At 36.1% G+C, this 12,548-nt stretch overlaps 1 protein-coding gene and 1 long non-coding RNA gene across 2 annotated transcripts in view; one reads left to right on the top strand and one right to left on the bottom strand.

The window, feature by feature from the left end:
- Positions 1-12,548, top strand: part of LOC311608403 — a 201,330-nt gene that overhangs the window by 115,245 nt on the left and 73,537 nt on the right. The window lies entirely within an intron of this gene.
- Positions 1-12,548, bottom strand: part of LOC311608401 (SAM domain-containing protein SAMSN-1) — a 49,032-nt gene that overhangs the window by 32,020 nt on the left and 4,464 nt on the right. The window lies entirely within an intron of this gene.

Raw genomic sequence — 12,548 nt, 5'->3', positions numbered from 1 at the left:
GCACAGAATAGATTCACTTCAGCATTTCTCTACACTATATTCTTCCATTAAGGAATCAATAGCCACCACCTTTTAAAATTAATTCTTCCCCCATTATACCAATAGAGAAACTCAGATATAGGAATAGTGACTTTAAAAAGATTAAGAAAAAAAAAAACTACTACTACTTTGGGTCTTACCAGTCCTATCTGTACTAATTCTTCAACAACCAAAAGGCAGAGGAGTCTGTCTGTCCATCATAAGATACTCTAAAGATGACAATTTCAGTACTTATTTAAAAGGGTATTTAACGCATTTCAGTATCCAGTCTAAAAGTTAGTTTCTGAGAAGATGGTTTCATATTATATTCATAGGTCAGAGCTTATGTCAGAAAGGAGTTAATGTCTACTATGAGGTATGGACAAGGAATGGAGTTAGAACTTCTATTGTCAAACTTTATAGTGAAAAAGTGAAATATGTGGATGCAAAACATGCTTCCTACATAGTACTCTCATAAATGTGAACATGTTTGAAGAGTCACAAATACGTATGGTGTAATCATTTTGCAGATACTGGTTGGTGACAGAAACTCTGATCAAGATAAAGCAATTACATGAACAAAGGCCTCTCTCTCAGACAAGTGGATTGAATATAAAAGCAATTTGAATAATGTTTGAAAATACGTTATCAAATATGATAATCCTTGACAATGTTGGCATTAGACCGTGTCTGCTCTTTACATTTTGTGTAAGTATATGCAAGATATTCGAGTGTAGCTCAAAAACAGAACACATACTTTGTATGTCCAAGGCTCTATGTTCAATCCCAGCTCCACCCCAGGCATATGAAGTATACAGTTCTTATTGTGTGTTCATAAAATGACTTGTAAAATGGCACAATATCTGTGGAGGAAAATTTGCCAACATCCTGTAAATTTTTATACATATTTGTATTTTGTCATAGCAATTACATTTATAAATTCCTAGGCCAGAGTTATACTAACACATGGTATCTATAGATACGGAGATATAGAGATATCATATGGCTGTATATATGCACAGCTCACATGTTAGTAATATTGTAAAGTTTACCCAAAAACCTGTAAACCCCAGTATGCATCAAGAGGATACTAAATGAGTGGTGTGTAAGTGTGTATGTGTGTGTGTGTGAAAATACTATTCATCTTTCTATAATTCAATAGAAAGATCTGTAGGATCCAGTGAAACTGAAAACAACAAAGCATAGAAAGGTGTACAGAATAAATTACCACTGATCTCAATGAGAAAATATTGTGTATGTATCATGAAGGAAAATACAGGGTTTCTTGCAAAGAGAAATAAGTCAAAATGCATGAATGGGGTGGCAAGAAAGAAAATATTTTTCTCTGAATGTACTTTGTTTCATAGATGTGAATACAAAACTGTAAAAATTTCACAAATTCATAAACCAAATTCAATAAAATTAAAAAAATCCTAAGCTTTAAAATCCAAAATGAAACAATTCTACGTAACTTGAAATTGAGTTGATTATTTAAGGACAAACTTATCACAAGTCATTTTACAACAAAGTAACTTGGTTGTCTGTACACAGAAACACTGCAGCGACAAGCTGTTATCGAATTAAATCTGAACCTGTTTGTTGAGGTTAATAACATTGGTGCATATGTAAACACTGAGTAACAATTAAAGTGAGTAACAGTGTCAACAGCATTTGAAGTCAATATTCTCAGACTATAATAAAAGCAAGGCAGACGTAAAATAAAATGCTTACATCAAGCCTTCAATCTTTAATCCCAGTTGAAAATACCAACGAAAGTTCCCAATCCATTTCCTCATCAAACACTCTCTTCCTAGCTGCGCTCACATACACAAAGGTCTAGAACAATGACAGCCCAGTCTTGTGTCACAACTACTTCACAGATTAGACCCTATGCACACACCTTTAAGAGGGAAACCAGTCTCTTAGAATCATGACAGAAAACCCAGTAGGATGCCACAGATCCCCTTCCAGGAAGCTGGGGGCTATGCTAGGCGTTTTAAGTATTTGAGTCACTTCTCACCCAAAACATGCTACTTTAGTTTTAATGAGAGTAATGCCTGTAATACACTGTGAAATAATTGTGGTATATTTTTAACATGTCAAAATTCATTGATTTATAATCATACTGAAGAGAAACACACCAGTGACTATCTTGGAAAATATAAGAGCTATATTTTGAGAATAGACAAATATAAAAGACAACAAACTGTATTTTCTGAATTTAATATACTTCAGGGTGAACTAAACAATTGACCATGGGAAATTATTCTGAATATGTGTATATTCTAGTTATTAAAGTTGATGAAAAAATAAAATCGCTATTTTGCAAATCTATGATCATACTGGTACTGGGGAATTATTATCGATGTCTACTGAGCCAGATGGGATGATGGAGCTAAGCAGACTTTCTAAACCTCTCACCTGTCTCTATTATGAACATGAAAGAAAACTGTGGGCTGTTTTAAAAATAATATTAGTTGAGATTTTTACCAAAACCAGGGGATTTGACCTTCATTGTCTTTCTTACCCAGCTGACAGCTTTTAGGGTTGTCAGATAAAATCTCATCTACACCGTGACTATAAAATGTGACAAAGGCACCAGCAGAAGTGCCAATCTATTTCAAAGAAAATATTTGCATGTGTGAGTCAGACCCCCACAGAATTTTGAAGTATACTAGCAAATTAAAAGTTATATAAACTCACTGCCAACAAATTCTCACATCTAATTATTACTATAAGACATTTGATAGTATCTACTCTTCAGATCAAAATTCTGTTTGCATTCACTATACATACTGTATTATAGAAAGCTGAATCTCAACAAGCCTGTCCCCTTTATCCAAAAGCATTCGAGGATTTAATTGTCCTGCCTGATTCAGGTACTAAGATGTTGGAGAGTGAGAATCAACTTTAATTCACTTAAAATAGTCTGTTAGGATTGCCTCAGTGTTAAATAATTGTACCATGACATGGTGCCAATGGAAGGCAGAATGTGGGTGTCAGGAAACTTCAAGCTAAAAAAGCAACAAGAACTGCAAAGTCATGCCGTCAGCACTAAGGTTACAACCTTGTGTAATGGCAACTCATAGCTAAATAAAATTATAATTATCAAAACAAATCAGTGTCATGCATATTTACAGTGTGTATCTGGCTTCTCAGAACCAAAGTTAGCCGGCTCCATCTCTGCCTTATCAGCTTCGTTTTAACTGTAACACATGTAAAGAACATGCAGGTGCCAATAGTCCCGTTGATTTCTAACGTTTACTCAAAATTTCCACACTGAAACTTGTAGAATTGTATGTGACACTAAAATGTTTTCTGTAAATTGAAACTACTTCAGAGATTACACTTAAGGAGCGGAAAGAATTTCTATAATAACAGAAAACAGTCAGTGTAAAATGGTATTTATAACGGCTGACAATACATTAAACAAGTTTTCAGAGTCGAAAGGTTCAAGTATTTAAAATTCTCAAATTTAGTTCTACATGGTCTGCTGCTATGTTCCATTATTTTATACTACAACCAAAGACTGTAAGCCACCTTCTCACTCTAGGAACTCAGTAAAAATTTCTCTATTCTATTTTAGTTAAATGGGGAATCATAACTAATACTTTGATATGTCTTAAATATATTTTTCAAATACAAAGTATCATGTGGCAAAAATTATTATGAACAATCTTTAAATATCTATAAAATGTAAAAGCAACTATAAGTTTTTAAAGTGGCAACCACGAGATGGGTGTGGCTGAATAGTAAAGCCCCATACTGTTAAGCACAAGGATGTTTGATCCTCAAGCCCACTGAAAGAGTTGGGTGTAGTGCCATGCCCGGCACTGGGGATGCAGAGGCTAAAGGATGTCTGAAGCTTGCTGGGCAGCCAGTTCAGCCTGATTCCTGAGACCAGGCCGGACATCCTGTCCCAAATGAGGTATAGAATGTTAGGGGTTGTCCTCCAGCCTCTGCATGCGTGCACGCACATACGTACACATGTTCATAAAAAATTAAATCTTGACAACACTATCCTGCGTGTATGTATAGCGTCATACCTATAATTTTAATACTGCAGAACATTACATGAAATGATGAAAAATTTTGTACATAAAATTATCTAAAATCAACACAATTATTTTTGTATTCTAAAAGATTCTGTAGTTCTTTACTGAGATGCTCCTTACAAATCACCAAATTGAAAGGCAATATTGCTTAAATAATAGTAAAATAGCAAAAAAGTGGTGGTATGTTTACTGTATGTGAAAAGTGCTTCTAGGAGACCAAAACGTGACTAATGTAAGCTAAAATTCCCTCTCCAGACTTTATGGGACAAAAGAAAAAATACTGTAATATTAACGTAATCATTTTAATGATTAATTCTTTAAAATTTGGTACACTGTTATTTCAATAGATTTCTTATTGTTTGAATGGACAACAATATTTCAACAACAACATTAGCAAGACACTTTGAACTCTTATACCAGTATGCCAGTATGGATATTTTGTTTAAAATCTTTGTAAGGAGCCATATTGAGAAATGATCAAAAGCCATTTCTAGCTTTAAAGAGCTTCCTGGCTACCTGTCCATAGAAGATACAGGTTACAGTTAATGCTTGGGAGGATGTAGGATGCAGGAGGAAAATACATGAGAAACTAAAGGTAACAGGGGCTTACGTATTCACCATCCTCACCAAAAGCTAAGCAATTTCCTTCAGCAACCTTCTTGCAACAACTCTTAGTTTCTGTTCACTGTGGTACAGGAAATGCTGTACAGAGGATAGATGATTCAATTTTCCAATAAAAAAAAAGCATATACTCTTCTCCAGTAGGTTTAGAAGATAACTATTTTGCATATTTGATTTTTTAAATCTGTGAGCAGGTATTAAATATGATTTTATGTGGTCATGCCATTACTGAGTTTAAACTTTTACTTAGCCAGATAACTAAACTTCAAAAACAGATAGCTCTGCATTGTAATATTTTGTGTATGATATGTCTAACAGTCAAAGTAATATTTAAGATTTTGGTGAGAGAAGGCAACTATTATTTACAAGAAGTTTAAATATTGTTGCCTTGCTACATCAGCCAACATTTTAAATAAAAACACAAAAATTTAAAAAAAAACTTTTTTCTGGTTTTCTTAATGTGTCTAAGTTTTCAACTTGTACTGCTTCCAAATGAAATTACATCGTATTATTATATAAAATGGCATTAATCTAAATAAAAAGCGGAAGCTAAACCAATTAAATTTAGGCATTAAGAGAGTTCAATAAACGTAAGAGTAAATTACCTTCTTGCTTACTAAACAATTCATTTTAGAAGTTAGAACCTCAGGCCTCTTTTAAAAAGCAAAAACAAAGACAAGCATGGTGTGCACGCCTTTAACCCCAGCACCCATGAGGCAGAGACAGGCTCTGAGTTCAAGGCCAGCTGGTCTACAAAGCAGGTCCAGGACAGCCAAGGCTACACAGAGAAACCCTGTCTAGAAAAACAAAAACAAAAAGCCAAACCAAAACAGAACTAAAAACAAACAAAAACAGAAACCTTTTTTTTTTTTTTGGTTTGTTGTTGTTGTTGTTGTTGTTTTGTTTATTCGAGACAGGGTTTCTCTGTGTTAGTCTTGGCTGTCCTAGACTCACTTTGTAGCCCAGGCTGGCCTTGAACTCACAGCGATCCACCCGCCTCTGCCTCCCGAGTGCTGGGATTAAAGGCGTGTGCCACCACGCCTGGCTAACCTTTTCAATAAAGGTGGAAAATTCCGTGAAATTTTTTAATGAAATCATGATCAAAATAACAGAAGGATGTGGTACTTCCAAGCATAAGACACTTTTTTTAACATATTCAATCATTTAACATGTTGATTCAAAATGTAGGTGTCTGAATCCACTAAGAAACTTATCAGTCATGTATTACTATAGTTAAATCTATATTATGATTAACATGTTAATATGTAGTATATTACTATATCATGTATTACTATAATCTGTTATAATAATCACAAAGAGGTCAAGTTCGTTCATTATACTCAGGGTTATGAAATCATAGTTAAAGGCTTGGGAGTTAACTTGGGGAGAGAAAGTCTGTGTAGTAATTTTCCCATCAGACACTCGGGAGCACAAACACCCTGTGAGTCCTCCATGCTTGAAACATGTTCTCCTTTCAGGTGGCTGCTATGCTTGAAACATGTTCTCCTTTCAGGTGGCCTCTGGGTACCAAATGACCTTTCTAAAGGTCCCCGCAAGGGATGTTTTAGTCACACAGTGATCTCCTTGAACGCGAGTAATGACAAACAATAAGCTAATTCTCAAAAAGTTTTTTAAGTCATTTTTACTACTTTTAAGTGGGTGGGTTTGATGCATGCCTTTGGTGGCCCTGATTAATGGTCCCTGCCAGCCTGGCTTCTGGAGTTGTAATGTGTCTGTGAGCTTCCCTTCAGCCGAGCTCCACCATTAATCCAGTGGCATATGTCAGCTCAGCAAAGCAAGGTCACTCTTCTGCTTCAAGGGGAACCTTTTTAGAAATAATAAAACTGACAGAAAGTTCTTTTTTGCATGCTTTATGCTGCCTGAGGTTGAGTGCTGCAGTTAATATCATAAAGCTTATAAACATTCTCTTCCCAGGCAGCAACTGCTGCCACAGGGCTTAGGAATTTAAACGTTTTTTTTTTTCTTAGTAAGAACAGACATGTTTATGCGGGGTAAATATATGATATGCAATCCCAAACAAGGAAGGTATATGTGTGAAAAGTAGTAGAAAGCTTGGGTGCTAGTTTTTTTTTTTTTTTTTTAAAGAGACTACTGGGTTTCTTCATTACCAAAGACATGTATTACTACAACTAAATCTATCATTTTGATTTTTTTTTCTTTCAGCAAAATTTCATCTGGCTGCATGTGTATTTCAGTATATTGAGGAGTTCATAGTTGTAATAAAAATAAATTAAGCTTATGAACACTCTATGACCTACAATGTCATGTCTCATAATTGTAGTTACACCTACTCCTGAAGGAATTATATTTCTTAAATTGTAAACATCTGGTACACTGTTAATGGCTGCTTTAAAATTGGTAGACATTAATAATGAGCTAGTCCTAATCTTTGAGCAACATGTAGATACCCTAACTTTAAAAATACAGACAAGGGCTATCACTGAAGCAAAGGAAAAAGGATGGCGATCCAGTTCTAACGCAGAACATAATAAGCATAAGCATTACAAAGGAAAGTCGACAGTACGAATAAAATATCCAAGGAAATAACCCTGTCAAATTGCAGTGTGCCCTTAAAGCTTAATATCTAATTTTAATCACTGTGTATTATAAGGTAATATTTTTATATATGGGTTAAACTACGTTGAGTCTTATTCTAGATGGTGACACTACATAATTATAGAAATAAAACTCATTATTTACTATTTTTCACTTTAATACCTAAAGAAAATCTATTAGAAGTGACACCAGTTAGTCCTTCTAGGAAATGCACACATTGGGTAGTCTCTAGGTCAGACCTGGGGATTTTGTCCAGCTTACAGAAAAAAACAACTTCCTCCGATCGACTCACTTATAAACAAGGACACCAAAATTTGGCACTGTCACTTATCTTTACTGTGAGAAAGTCCTCTTTCAAAACAATGCAAATGCCTCCCCGGGAAGAAGTGGCACCTGAGGCAGAAGACCGCTGTTGGGCCCTACACTGTTTGGGTAGCAGGATAATGGTGAAGTCAACTAGGTGGCAGGAAGACTAGAGACATGATGTTATTCCAAGTAGCATCTCATTTAAGTGAACAAGTCTGCAGAGATAAATAGGATCCTTGCTGCGCTGTGTGTCTCTGCAGGCAAGGGGATAAAGTTCTCTCTCATTATATATATTCTATTGCTAGATATTATATATTGCTATATATTATAAAATAGGCAACATAAAATATTGCTATATATTATAAAATATAGCAATATAAAATATACATATTATATATACATATATATTGCCCATACAAACCAACACTGTCCTCATATTATATATATATATATACTTCTGACAAAGTAACACTGTCCTCTTGATAGTCTTTACCTCCTCATACGTTATAATACACTATTTGATTATTGTTTTGTTTCATTACATTCTGATTCTAGAAACGGTTGCTCTGTTTTTATGTGTGTGCTGTTCAGATCTTTATCACTGATGGGTTTTTTTTTTAGGCGTCTCTGAAGTAGGTTACTCCCGTAAATGACTAATATTACCCATTAGTCATGCCACACTCAGTGCGCATACACTGAGAAATCACTACAATTTGGTATTCTATAAATGCTTTCGGTGGTAGTCAGCATAAATAAATAAATAAATAAATAAATAAATAAATAAATAAATAAATAATGAAAGAAAGCCAATGTAGTCTGGAAGCAAGAAAGACTGAGTTCAATTCTTCTTGAGTTCCCGCACAAGTCGAAGGGTACAAATGTACTAATATGAGTAAGATCTCTCTTCTGTTCTTCATAGGAGAGATAGTTAGGGTGGAAACAAACTATAGCCAAGAAAGTAGAGCAACTGTGGAATAAGTATTACTAATTAGAAAAGATGGAAAGATTACCTAATGAACGTAGTTAGCCCAGGAAACATACAGGTGCTAATAACATACAACATGCCTACAAGACAGGCTTTAACCTGTCCTCCTTTTCCAATGGGCTTTAATAAAATTCCCATGAACCTCCTGTTAGGAAATACCAGATTCACACCTTCAAACCCAGTTCTGTGTGACTCTAGTCCATGTTGCCTACTGCTCTACTCCTACTCTGTGATGGAGTGACTGATGCAGGCTTTCTTAAGATGACAGCGGCTAGGTAATCAGAAAGGCATGAGTTCATGAATACAGAGATATTCCAGAGTAAAAGCAGCAGAAAGCATGGTCATAGCATCAGGAACAGAAATCTTTATGAACCCCCTTAAGCAGACTGTGCATCATTGGGTATCTTTGTAAAGCACCTCAGAGGGTCCTAGTAAGTAACCGTAAAGCATCACTTAAAGGTATAGAACAGATTTTCTTCTTATATGCGTTTAAATGATGCCTCATGAGGCTACCAGATGATATCAGAGGTACATTTGCATGAGGAAAAATGAGAGGATGAAGTGGGTAGGAGGGCATGAGAAAGGAGAAGCACGCAATGTGATCTGGAGTGCAGGTCGAGTATGGCGCCTCTTTCAGAAGTAAGGAATCAAAGATAACTGGGAGAAAAGAAGCTGAAAACCAATTCTCACCTCTCCCAGTGGGAGCACTTTGAATGCTACTGGCTAAACTGTGTTGCCCCAAATCTCTATGCTGTCTTCTAACTTGAGTGTTTCGGGAGATAAGTCTGTGTGAAAAACTTCAAAGAGATCATGAACTAAACGACATAATCACTAGGGTGTTCCCTAATCACACCCTACTGGTTTCTTTGTAGTATACTGTCAGAGAAAAAGGAAGGAAAGGGATACCCAAGCAGAAATGCAAACAACATGGGGCATCCACTGTTGGCCAGGACTGGAGGCTCTGTGACAGATTCTTGAAGACCTCATTGGATGCAGAGCCTTTTCACGTGTTAATTTTGGATGAGGTTGACTTCAGTGTAGGGACAGTGGCTTTCTTCATCTGCAGAAGAATGACCTCACCTCCCACCACTGAGTTTCAAAACACCCTCTCTTCTTTATGGAGGACAGCCTTTTTTTTTTTTCTTTTCTTCTTCTATACTAAGAAGTGAATGTGAGTGGCTTGTTTCTTTAAAAGAAAAAAAACCTTAATTCTTAATAATTAGCAAGTGGGAGAAAAGATCATTTTGGTAATACTTAACCCGAGAACTTAGATATATTGTTTATAGAATTGATTCCATTGTTTGAAAACTTTATTCCCTGTTAATAATGAAGCCATTTTTCACTAAAGTAGAGAAAGACAAGAGACAGATGCTTGAGGAAATCAAGTTTTAATGAACCAAGTGAAATAGTAGTTGAGGTAGTAATATTCAGATACTATAATAAGATGAAGCCACACTCTCTTAATTCTCTCACTATCTTTGGATATTTTCTGCATGCTGACTTAGCACTTTCTAATTACTGGCAATCTATTTGGCTGCTTGCTTGAGATTAAATTTTGATTTTGGATTTACATTCTCTAAGATGGGAGAATCTAAAGCAAGTTAGAAAAGAATTCATATCTAAAAAATACTTCATAATTTTAATCAATCTGACAATGAACTATGAGTTCATCCTTCAATTGAAGTGCCCTAAAATTTAAAATAAAATTCACTAGAAAAATGTATTTTGAAGGAAGAGGAGAAAGTTTTATATCAATTATGGGTGATTTTTTTTTGAACTAGTGAACAGTAAAATTGAGCCATTTCTTAGGATGTGGACCCACATTGGATGCAAGGATGGTATAGGACAGTAGCAATCTTAATGTTTGCTGCATTTAAAGTGTGTATACATTGAGAGGGATGTCATCCGTGTAAATAGATGGCAGATTCTAAGTCTTTCCCACAATACACTCAAGGTGCTACTTCCCTTGATGGATCTACAGTATTTCAACCCCTATTATATGAAAAATTAAATAGTCATCTGGGTTTATCTAAACTAGTATATTAAAATTAAATCAAAAGAGAATAGTAGGGAACAGATTTGGTTATAGAAACACTTATGTAAAATCCAAAATACTTTTTAAACCTTGAATGAAATCCTTCACACGTTCTTTATAAATGAACTATAATAGGCTATGTTATAGTGATCTTAAAAAGGGGCTTAAGGTTACTAGAACCTGGTGTGGACTATGTCCCTTGAGTTGTTGGTCAAGGGTGTTCCCAGTATCTACCTATCACCACTGCTCTTGATTGTCTACCAGAGCTTATGGTAAGACCCTATTGTGTAGACACCACACATTTTGGTCAAAGAATATTGGGGAATCAAGTTGGTAGTGACCAGGGATCATCCTTTCTACTGGCTAGCTCTCTTAATACAGGAAGATATTATGTATGCTATGGGGCAGCAGGTTATCAATGGTCTACCCACTCTATGAACGACACTAATGAACAACATGGTCAGATATGCCCATGGTTGTAATATAGGCACAAATTTTAAGGGGGTGGGGTGATGTTAGGGATGGAAGGGTAACAAACTATTTCCTGATTGGATTTGAGGTCTGCTTTGTAGGGAGAAATCCAAGCCTGATACTGTACATCTACTCAAGAATCCATAGTTGAAGAGTTCACAGGCTACAGTGTTAACCCTAAAAGTACTCTTCTGTTAAGTGGGCACAAGTGTCTTCTAAATACTTATCTTTATACCAGTAGATTGGTGCAGCTCCAAAACTTTATCAGAGAGCTATCTCTGTGCAAGGGGTGGTAGTTAGTGCATAACTGTTCAGTTTGCAGAGATAAGTGTCAGAGGATTGTGCAGCCACAATTGGGACATCTGTATCACCCCACCCACACAGCTCTAGGAGCCATTATGAAAGAGGGAGTAGAAAGACAGAACGAGTCAGACATTTGGGAGGAACAGAGCCAAATAGTGTCTTCTGGACATGACAGAATCCCTACTCCATGATCTGGCAGCAACTGTGCCTGTCTGTATGAGACCTGCAGGAGAGAAAGTTAGCCAACATTCTAGCACTGTGGGTGGAGTCTCAAATCTCCAAGGCTAACTGATGAGCTAATGACAGGTGCTGCCTCCCAAAGAAGAGAGAGTCAGTTTTCTTCAAAGGTGTGGTCCTGGCAGGTCAACCACACTCCAGTGGATGACCCCCAAATCCCACAGATATGTGGACAGCACAAATTGGATTTGGTGGGTCGTAAAAATAAAGATACAAAAGATTATTTCTAGCCAAAAGATTATTTCTGACCAATAAGAAAAAAATGAACACATTTCCAAATGCTAAAATTTGGGCAGATCTAAGATAATATCTGCAGTGCATCTAGGAGGCATTGGGGATACAAAATTCTTAAAGAATTCATAAAACAATCAATGGGCACATGTCCCTCATGCAAACGTCTTGTCTCAAGTCAGTATCAGATCATGAAAATGCCCTCCATTTCCCTGTACCTGGTTAAATAAGAGTTAAAGTGAATTTTAACAGTCTTGATACAAAAAAAACGATGCAAACGGCTCTTTAATGCCACAACTATGTGTCATCCCTGTCTAGGAGCATAAATTTGCACAGCGGGCAGTGCAGTGAAAACAGCTCATAATCAACTCATCACCTCTCATCATTGCTGGGATCAAATGCAAATGGGAAAGAATGCCACTTCAGTCACTGCTAGTGAAAATTAGCATCTGTGACACTAATGGTGTCTCATTTTGTATGCACTTTAGATTAAAAAGAACCTTTTTTAAAAAGCTATTTCAAGAAGTGCCGTTATCCCAATGTTTCCCCTTACAATGACAGTGGTGCTGACTCTCCTTAACTCAGAGAAGACCTTGGTCAAAATGTATTTGCACGGGTTACCATGCACAGACATATTAAGTCCGTGTTGCCCTAATCACAGTTCCGAATCTCATCTGTGTGGTCCATTCCCTTTTTCTTTTTAAACTTT

Source organism: Acomys minous (assembly GCF_964271855.1).
Source record: "Acomys minous genome assembly, chromosome: 11".
Classification (NCBI taxonomy): domain Eukaryota; kingdom Metazoa; phylum Chordata; class Mammalia; order Rodentia; family Muridae; genus Acomys; species Acomys minous.
Note: the sequence above shows the minus strand (reverse complement) of the source record. Positions and strands in the feature narration are given on the sequence as shown.